Consider the following 10,286-nt stretch of genomic DNA (forward strand, 5'->3'; position numbering starts at 1 on the left):
TATTCCATCTCCCATAATATTTAACTTAAATTATATACAAATACTTTTAATATAATTTTTTTTTTTTTTTGGCTTAGGTACCGAAACAAAAGAAGATAATATGAAACATTGCTAATAAGACTTCTGTGGTCCTAAGAACTTATAGCTGTCATTTGTCTCAACTAACAACCACACTTTGTGATTTTTGACAATTATTTTCTTAATTATTCAATAATAGTGACGCCTTCTTTTCTTTTTTGATTATATGCCAAAAACTTTTGTATCAATATATAAATATATAAACTCTCAAGTCTCACCTGTATATACTTTTATTTATTTATTAAAATGACACTAGTGTATAGTTTTTCTTTCTTTTACACATTAAAACACACAAAAACTTCATACCATGGCTGAAGCTCCCAACTTCCTGGCAACTCAACGGTAAGTACTCAATTTCACTACTTTTTAAAGCAGAATCTACCACTCCAAGTTTGGATTGATTTGTTAGATGGTCAGTCAACTAATAGTTATTATCTCATAAAGTTATTACCAGCTTTTCCTCTTGATGATTCCAATTTTGACATTTCTGAGATAATAATTATCGCACAATAAACATATTATTTTAATTTCTTACGATGTGAATTAATTTGTTGTTATCAGGATTGCAGTTGTAAGTGGAGGCAACAAAGGGATAGGATTAGAAATATGTAGACAACTAGCATCAAAGGGAATATTGGTGATTTTAACAGCAAGAGATGAGAAAAAAGGGAATGAAGCTGTTATTAATATGTTAAAGATGGATGGCCACTCTAATTATAATATCATTTTTCATCAACTTGATGTGACTGACATTTTTAGTATTGTAAGACTCAAAGATTTCATCAAGGACAGATTTGGCAAACTTGATATCTTGGTATTTCCTCTTCCACTCCTTTTCAATTTTACTTCTTTCTATAGAATTGAGTCCAAAGCTAAAAAAAATAAAAAAATCTGTCGCTAATCCTATTTAATAATGAATTAATGATGGATTATTGAAAAATTATGTAACTATGACGGGGCTATGTAGAGACGGATTATAGAAAAAAGTGTTTTTTACGGGCTATTTGGTGATAGATTAGAGATGAATTTTGTAGATGCATGGTGTATTAAAAAAATATTGTCGATGAAAAATGTTTTCTAAAAAAATAAGTGGATTTCTTATTAATTTTCTTGTGTTTGGTAGATAAGCAAATAATATTTCCTAAAATCATTTGTATATGATATTTTAAACAAATACTATGGATGGTGGGAGTGAGGTGAAAATGCGGTGTGTTGGAGTGTAGGAGGATGCAATCAATGTGGAATACCATTTGTGAAATTTGTTTTCCCTACTTCCATTAGTAAAATCATTTTTCTCATTTTTAAGGAGTTTTTTTCGTATAGAAAATGTTTTTAAAATTATTTGACCACTCGAACATGGAAAAACTGAAAATGTTTTCTCTAATCGAGTTTTATGCATTAATCATAATTAATCTCAATTTTCTTTATAACTTTGTGTTTGCTTAATAGATTCATGAATTTGCTTAACCGTACTACGTGATGCAAATATAACAATCATTATTAATTTCTAAATAACCTAAACAACAGGTGAATAATGCGGCAATTCTTGGAGTGCTTTTGGATAAAGATTTTATTATAAGCCCACAAGTAAGTCACTATATATATCACATGGATTTCTATTTTCTTTTTGTCTTTTCACCCCCACAAGCTCCCAACTTTTTACTCCCTTAATATGATTAAACTCGCAATCTTAGCATTGAAGGTGAAGGGCCTCTTATCATCACGTCCATTCTTTCGTTTGCTTATACTATCAATTTTCTAGGTTTCACTTTCTTCAAAAAAAAAAAAAAAATCATTTTATGATTGTGTAAATTTCTTGAGTACATATGAAATGAGAATCGACCAAAAAGGCCAAAAAAATTGTCAAAAATTTCAAAAGGGCACATTATATATATTTTTAAGTAAAGCGATTGTTTTAAAAAAATTTTTTTATAAAAAAGCTGCCAAAGCACCGATTTTCACGAAAAAAAAATTAATTTTTTTTCCTATGAAAACGCTGCCATAGCAGCGATATTAGCGGAAAAAAAGAAAAAAAAATTGGAGAAAATCGCTGCTCGGGCAGCGATTTTCAATTTTAACGGTGTTCATATGTGTCAGAGGAAAATCGCTTTGACAGTAGCGATTTTGCCCTTTTGGTTTTAAAAAAATATGATGTGCCATTTTAAAAATTTTGGCAATTTTTTTTGCCCTTTGGCTCCGAACTCTTTGAAATGAAATAATCTAGTGTTGGTTTTAATTGCAGCAAGACTTATTCATTGAGAAAATGAAGGTAGCCACTCAAACTATTGATATAGCTGAAGAATGTATAAAAACAAATTACTATGGTGCAAAATGGATGATACAAGAATTATTACCTCTACTTCAATTATCTGATTCACCACGTATTGTCAATGTCTCCTCCTCTACTGGAAAGCTCCAAGTACGTAGTTTATCTAATCGTTATATTATTAACATCTATTTTTAATATAGTAAACAAGAAGCTGACACGATATTTTGTTTCAGCATGTACGCAATGAATGGGCTATAGGAGTCTTAAATAATTGTGACAATCTAACAGAAGACAAAGTGGATGAGGTTTTGAATGTTTTTCTCAAAGATTTCAAAGAGAGTTCGTTAGAAAGCAAAAATTGGCCTCAATAGTATCTGCTTATACACTATCAAAAGCAGCACTAAATGGTTACACAAGGATATTGGCTAAAAAATACCCAAATTTTCTCATAAATTGTGTTTGTCCAGGTTATGTGAAAACTGATTTATGTTGCAATTCTGGCATATTGACTGTTGAAGAGGGTGCTCAAAGTCCTGTTTGGCTTGCTCTTTTACCTCAGGGAGGCCCATCAGGAAACTTCTACAATAGGAAAGAGCTCTCATCTTTCTAATCAAATTGAGAAATCTTGCGATATAGATCATAGCTATGTTGCTCAAAGTTTTCAAAAAATATTATTATATTCGTGTTGGATTTTCGGTAAACATATAGTACATAGTTTGTAGAGGATCCGACTTATTAGACCATATTATAGGTTCATGGACAAAGTTCCTATTATTATAAGGTATAAATTGTAAATTGTAATACATAAGTTAATAATTATTGGATTTTCTATGGCATATGACTTGATTTTGCGAATGTGTGGCTCATTGTATTAAAAAAATGGATATGTCATATATTATATAAAATTTTATAATCTTACCCTTATATTTAAAGTAAATAAAAAATGCAGAATGACTTGTGAAATTCTTATACTTGACTCAGTTTGTCAGTTGAATTTTTATATTCACGATTTTGTCAATCGAATTTTTAAACTCACTAAAACGCAATACTTTAAACCCCTTTCTTATTCTATGTGTGTGAGTGTAGCACAACCGCTTACACATGGAATTCCATGTCATTTTTAATGCCACATAAGAAATTAAATGTTATAAAAAAAAAGATTGCACATTAAAATTTTCAATATCATGTTCTACATATTTGCTCATAATTGAGCACTAAATTCATGTCAAATTGGTTTAATTCTTCCTATTTGACATGAATTTTTTTACACAAAAAGCTTACCAACACAAACCCAATAATTTTCGATCATAATTTTGAATTAATTTCATAAATTGACAAAACTCATTTGTTATTCTTCAAGCTTCTTCATGAAGAGCTTCTTCATGAAGTTTTTCAACTTTTCAGTATACACCATCAGTCTTCAAGGTTACAAAATTATCTAAACTTCCACCTTTCACAAACAAAATTCGAAAATTCAGATTTTAAAAGTGTGTAAATAGACCAAGATTTATAGAGAAGAAATTTGAATTTCAAAATTAAAGAAACTAAAATGATTGAAATAAGAGATTTGGTTGGGGGGTGGGGGGGGGGGTGTTAAGAAAAAGAAGAAGGGGTGGGGTAGGGGGTAGGGTGGGGTGGTGGGTGGTTTCAAGGAAGAAGGAGAGGTGGGGGGCTGAAGGGTTGATTTTCTCTTTTTTATTTTAAATTATTTTTGTAATAAATTTTAATATAAAAAATATATATTCACTCACTTTGAAGCACGTGCAATCAAGTATTTTTCCAATTCAGCAATATTAGTGTTACATAAGTTTGGTCAATGATTAGATGTGTTTAAAATATTGTATTTTTAGTAAGTTTAGGGGTTCAATTGATAAAATCGTGAGTATAAGAGTTCAACTGACAAATATAATCAAGTACAAGGACCTTCCACGTCATACGCCAAACACTTTTGTATCAAAATATAAACTCTCACCTCACCTATATATACTTCATTATTTATTAATGAATACTACTACATAGTTTTTCTTTCTTTTACACATTTAAACGTACAAACACTTGATACTATGGCTGAAGCTTCCAACTTCCTGGCAACTCAACGGTAAGTACTCATTTTCACTGCTTTTTAAAGCCGGGATTGATTTCTCAGATCATCACTCAACTAATAGTTATTATCTGAAAAAGTTAATTACTACTAGTTTTCCTTATGATAATTCCAATTTTGACTTTCTGAGATAATATGTATCGAAAAATGAACATATTGCTTTAATTAATTTCTTATGATTTGGATTAATTTGTTGTTATCAGGATTGCAGTTGTAAGTGGAGGCAACAAAGGGATAGGATTAGAAATTTGTAGACAACTAGCATCAAAGGGGATAGTGGTGATTTTAACAGCAAGGGATGAGAAAAAAGGGAATGAAGCTGTTAATAATATGTTAAAGATGGATGGCCACTCTAATTATAATATCATTTTTCATCAACTTGATGTGACTGACATTTCTAGTATTGTAAGACTCAAAGATTTCATCAAGGACAGATTTGGCAAGCTTGATATCTTGGTATTTCCTCTTCCACTCCTTTTCAATTTTAATTTTTTCTATAGAATTGAGTTCAAAGCTTAAAAAAACAACAAAAATATGTCGCTAATCCTATTTAATAATGAATTGACGATAGATTATTGAAAAATTATGTAACTATGTAGAAATGGATTATTAAAAAAATGTGTTTTCTACTGGCTATTTGGTGATGGATTAGTGATGAATTTCGTAGATGGTGTGTTTGTATTAAGGAAAATATTTTTGATGAAAGATGTTTTCTAGAAAATAAGTGGATTTCTTACTTATTTTCTTGTATTTGATAGATAAGTAAAAAAAAATATTATCCTAAAATCGTTTATATATGATATTATAGACAAATACTATAGGTGGTGGAATGGGGTGAAAATATGGTGTGTTGAAGGGTAGGAGGACACAATCAATATAGAATATGATTTGTGAAATTTACTTTCCCTACTTCTATTAGAAAAATCATTTTTCTCATTTTTACGGAGGCTGTTTTCCTAATCTCAATTTTCTTTATAATTTTGTGTTTGCTTAATAGATTCATGAATTTGCTTAAGAGTCATTAATTTGTAAATAACCTAAACAACAGGTGAATAATGCGGGAGTTCTTGGAGTGCTTTTGGATAAAGATGTTATTATAAGCCCACAAGTAAGTGACTCTTTCATTTGCTTATATTAATAATTTTCTTCTTCACCCTCAAAAAATAAAAAATAAAAAATTCTACCTTCAATTTTATGGTGTTAGGTCTCACATTTGTGGGATGAGAGAATTATAAACTCCTTATATCGGATAATTCTCCCCTCATGAGCTAGTTTTATGGATTGAATTACGCTTAAAATTTATTTTTTTACATGGTATCAAAACCAAATACATTCCAATTTACAATCTATAATTTACCATATTAAATTATCCACGTACTAGATATACAATCCTAGGTGTTAAGTCTCACATCAATTGAACGAGAAAATTTGGAGTTGAATTAGGCGCGAGATTAATTTCTTTGCCAATAGTTGTATGAGTACCTTCTTTATTCCATTTGAAATGAAATAATCTTTTGCTGGTCTTAATTGCAGCAAGATTTATTCTATGAGAAGATAAAGGTAGCCACTCAAACTAGTGATTTAGCTGAAGAATGTATAAAAACAAATTACTATGGTGCAAAATGGATGATACAAGAATTATTACCTCTACTTCAATTATCCGATTCACCACGTATTGTCAATGTCTCCTCTACTGGTGGAAAATTAGAGGTATTTTAATTTTAAAACGTACCAATAATCATTTAACACGTAAGTCATATTATGAACATCTATTTTTAATATAGTAAACAAGAAGCTAGCTGACACGAAGTTTTGTTTCAGTATGTACGCAATGAATGGGCTATAGGAGTCTTAAATGATTGTGATAATCTAACAGAAGACAAAGTGGATGAGGTTTTGAATGTTTTTCTCAAAGATTTCAAGGAGGATTTGTTAGAAAGCAAAAATTGGCCTCAAACTATATCTGCTTATGTTGTATCAAAAGCAGCACTAAATGGTTACACAAGAGTATTGGCTAAGAAATACCCAAATTTTCTCATAAATTGTGTATGTCCAGGTTCTGTGAAAACTGATTTACGTTGCTATTCTGGCATATTGACTAGTGAAGAGGGTGCTCAAAGTCCTGTTTGGCTTGCTCTTTTACCTCAGGGAGGTCCATCAGGAAACTTTTACATTAGGAAAGAGCTCTCACCTTTCTAATGAAATTGAAATCTCATCATCATAGCTATGGTGCTCGGACTTCTAAAAAAATGTTATATTTGTGTCAGCTTTTTTATTAAATACATAGTCATCATGTTATGTTATTAATTTTCTATCGATAATTATTCAGTCAACATGAATCGATTGGAAGACTAGTCTTGCATTTGTTGTATTTGTATAATCAATTTTATTACTTTATTACTTGTTTTTTTCTACTTTATTTATAGAATGATTTATTTAGTACCGTATACCTATACCATGCTTCGGAAACAGAGGCATATAGAAACCGGAAAATTGAACTCCAATGGACACTACTTAAGCCATCATTCTACCATAATTAAAAAAATATATCAAAATTAAGACAATTTATTTAACAACTAAATATTATATTATATTTAGTAACTTTACCCTAGTTAGAACACATGCATAGTCATACCTATACGATGCTTCGGAAACAGAGGCATATAGAAACCGGAAAATTGAAGACACTACTTATGCCACCATTCTACCATAATTAATAAAAATATCAAAAGTAAGACAATTTATTTAATAATTAAATATTATATTATATTTAGTAACTTTACCCTAGTTAGAACACAAGCATAGTCAAAGCTACAAATGTGGTATGTGAGCTGTCAAAGTGATTGCAAAAGAAAATAAAACTTCTATCAGAATTGTTCTTAAAAACCACTACTTATAATAGAGACTCCTTTTAAATATAAACTGCATAACAGAGTATACTTATAAAAGAGAGTCCTTTTAAATATATAAACAACTATAAAGAAATTTTGTGTTTAAATTCTATATATTGTTTGTCCGTACACATGAAAATTTGAAAGATTGACGAATCTCCCACCGCTATGAAAATCTGAAAGATAGACGAATTTTCCAGAACATTGACCAAGAAAGTAAAAAAACTGCTCAAGAAAACGTAACACACAAACTATCATTAAAGAAACTTCAGCTTCTTCAAATATCTCTCATCACGATATCGCCTTCCCAATCGAGCATTACAGAAAACATACTCATAAAACATTAGTATAAAATCTATAAACATACAATATAGTTAGTTTGTAGGATTTTTTATACCTTGTACCATGCACATATATTCCTGAGAGTTAAAACATTTAAGAGCAACTCCTTAAAAAGAAACAAATCACCAAGAACATATACCATAAGAGAACCTTGTACTACATATATTCCTTATTCCTTAGAGAGTTAAAACATTAAGAGCAACTCCTTAGGAATTCTTCAGAGAGTTAAAACAGTAAGAGCGAGAAGTTCAATTTTAGCGAGGTCGAAATCAAATCCCACGAAAACCAAAATCTGGAAAAAAAATGCTTAAACCAGTAACGAGACACAATACATAAAACACAAGTGCAAGAACAAATAATACTTAAATGACAAGAAAATCTTAAATAGGCAGCAACTCGAAAGAAACAAAAACGGAAACAAATCAAAATTTGGAAAAAATATATGATTAAACCATGAACGAAAAAGCCTTATGAACTAATAATACCTAGAACTAATAATACCTGAATTATTGACAAGGAAATCTAAAATAGACAGCAACTTCAAAGGAACAAAAACGGAAAACAAATCAAAATTTAGAAAATAAACCAAAATCTGAAGAAAAAAAATGCGTAAACCAGAAACGAGAACTTGCCCAATACATAAAACATAAGTCTTATGCAAGAACTAATAATGACAAGAAAATCTAAAATAGGCAACAACTTGAAAGAAACGAAAACGGTTTATAAATTCTAAAAAAATATTGTAACTGGTTATAATTTAATAATTATTTTTCTTTTCCAATTGACAGTGTAACGTTTAAATCTCTCTTCTTGATTATGGTTTTTAAAACTTTTTTGATATAATCAATTATTACATAAACTAGCAAAATTATCTAAAAGGTTTTTAAAAATAAAATTAAGACTTTACTTCATTGAATATGCCAATTAGAGTATCATTTTTTTACTTATACATATTTGGTAATCCTTTTAATTACAAAAACCAATATTATAGTGGTTGTTACCTTCAGAATACATTCAAAGTTAAGACAATATTTTTTAAAATTTAATTATTTGATAATCTAATTAGTTTGAGCTTGAATCGTTTAATAAAACACCAATTGTGTTTGTCCAGGTAATGTGAAAACTGATTTATGTTGCAATTCATTTTTTTACTTATACATAAATGATTTATGTTGCAATTCATTTATAAACATATACTACATAATTTGTAGAGGATCCAACTTATTCCACCATATTATAGGAGCCGATCGAGAAATATAGGTTCATGGAAAAAATTATGCAGGAACCTATTATAAGGTATAAATTATAAATTGTAAATTGTAATACATTCTCTTATATAATAAGAGTGAGTTTGCACAAAGCAAGCTCCTCCCCGTCAACATGCCTGCTTGGCATAGGGGTAGTATTGATATTTTGTAATTATTTTGCTACTAATCTATTGTACTTTATGCTATTGACCAGGTACTTTTTTCAAATTAGACAAAACAATCATACTACTATTTTGTTCCTCTATACACTTTATCTTGAGAAATATGGGGCCTACTTCACAGGTGTTTAATTTTAAAGAGGTTGCTGACAGCATCATTGCATAGTAACCGGAAGATTTGAAGTAATTTATATTCATGTTAGCACTAACTAATTTTTATATGCAAAAAATTTAATAATAGAATAAATTTTATCCACAGTAATAAAAAAAATAAGCCCCCAAAGTGAGAAAAAAACAATTTATCACACAAATTTCCACAAAGTTATTGGAAGTTTAATAAAGAAATATTCTTCAAAAGTATTTTTTTTTTATAAAAACAATAAAAGAAATGTAAAAGACTAGCATAATGAAATATTTTAAAGTGCAATCAAAATTTAAATTATTCGAATTTTTAAGAATGAGTTATATATGATATACTTAAATAATATTTAAAATTAAACAAACAAATTAAAATAGAGAAAATATTTTTATACTCATAAAATTTTAAAGACTTAAATAGTATTTTTTATTAATACCTCAAAATAACTAAGTTTATACTTAAGGAGCAACTTAGTTAATAGACAAACTATATATAGAAATTCTAATTTAAAAATTAGTGTTGCGAATTAGTAATGCAACAATACAAAAAATTTCACATAATTTATGAGAAAAATAAGCAAATGTTATATGAATTAACAATGATTTTTATGTATGTTGATTAAGTTTTAAGTGAAGAAAATAAAATACAGTAATTTTTAACATTGCTCTTCAATTTTTTTAGAAAATAAAGGACAATGTTCACTCACATAAGATTTTAGAGAGAAAAAGAGCGAGATGACTTACTACTATCACAAATAATTATAATTTATTTAAAATAAAAAAATTAAAATTATTATAAATTAATATAATATTTATCAAGTATTCATTTCACAGTTAGTATGAACGTTTACTGTCATATAAATATATACAAGTTATTCAAATTTAAAATTTAAAATCAATTAAGTATCAATTAAAAATTAATTTATGAATAAATATTGCACGGGCTCTTCGTCACTAGTAAGCTAATAATTATTGGATTATCTATTGCATATGGCTTGATTTAGCGAATGTTTGGTTCATTGTATTAAAAAAATGGATATG

General features: G+C 28.7%; 1 pseudogene; it reads left to right on the top strand.

The window, feature by feature from the left end:
• The first annotated feature begins 343 nt into the window (after nucleotides 1-343).
• Nucleotides 344-6,647, top strand: LOC125816296 ((+)-neomenthol dehydrogenase-like; annotated as a pseudogene).
• Nucleotides 6,648-10,286: the final 3,639 nt, after the last annotated feature.

The sequence above is a fragment of the Solanum verrucosum genome, unplaced genomic scaffold, assembly GCF_900185275.1.
Source record: "Solanum verrucosum unplaced genomic scaffold, falcon-dt-bn FXZP01000261.1, whole genome shotgun sequence".
NCBI classification, from domain to species: Eukaryota; Viridiplantae; Streptophyta; class Magnoliopsida; order Solanales; family Solanaceae; genus Solanum; species Solanum verrucosum.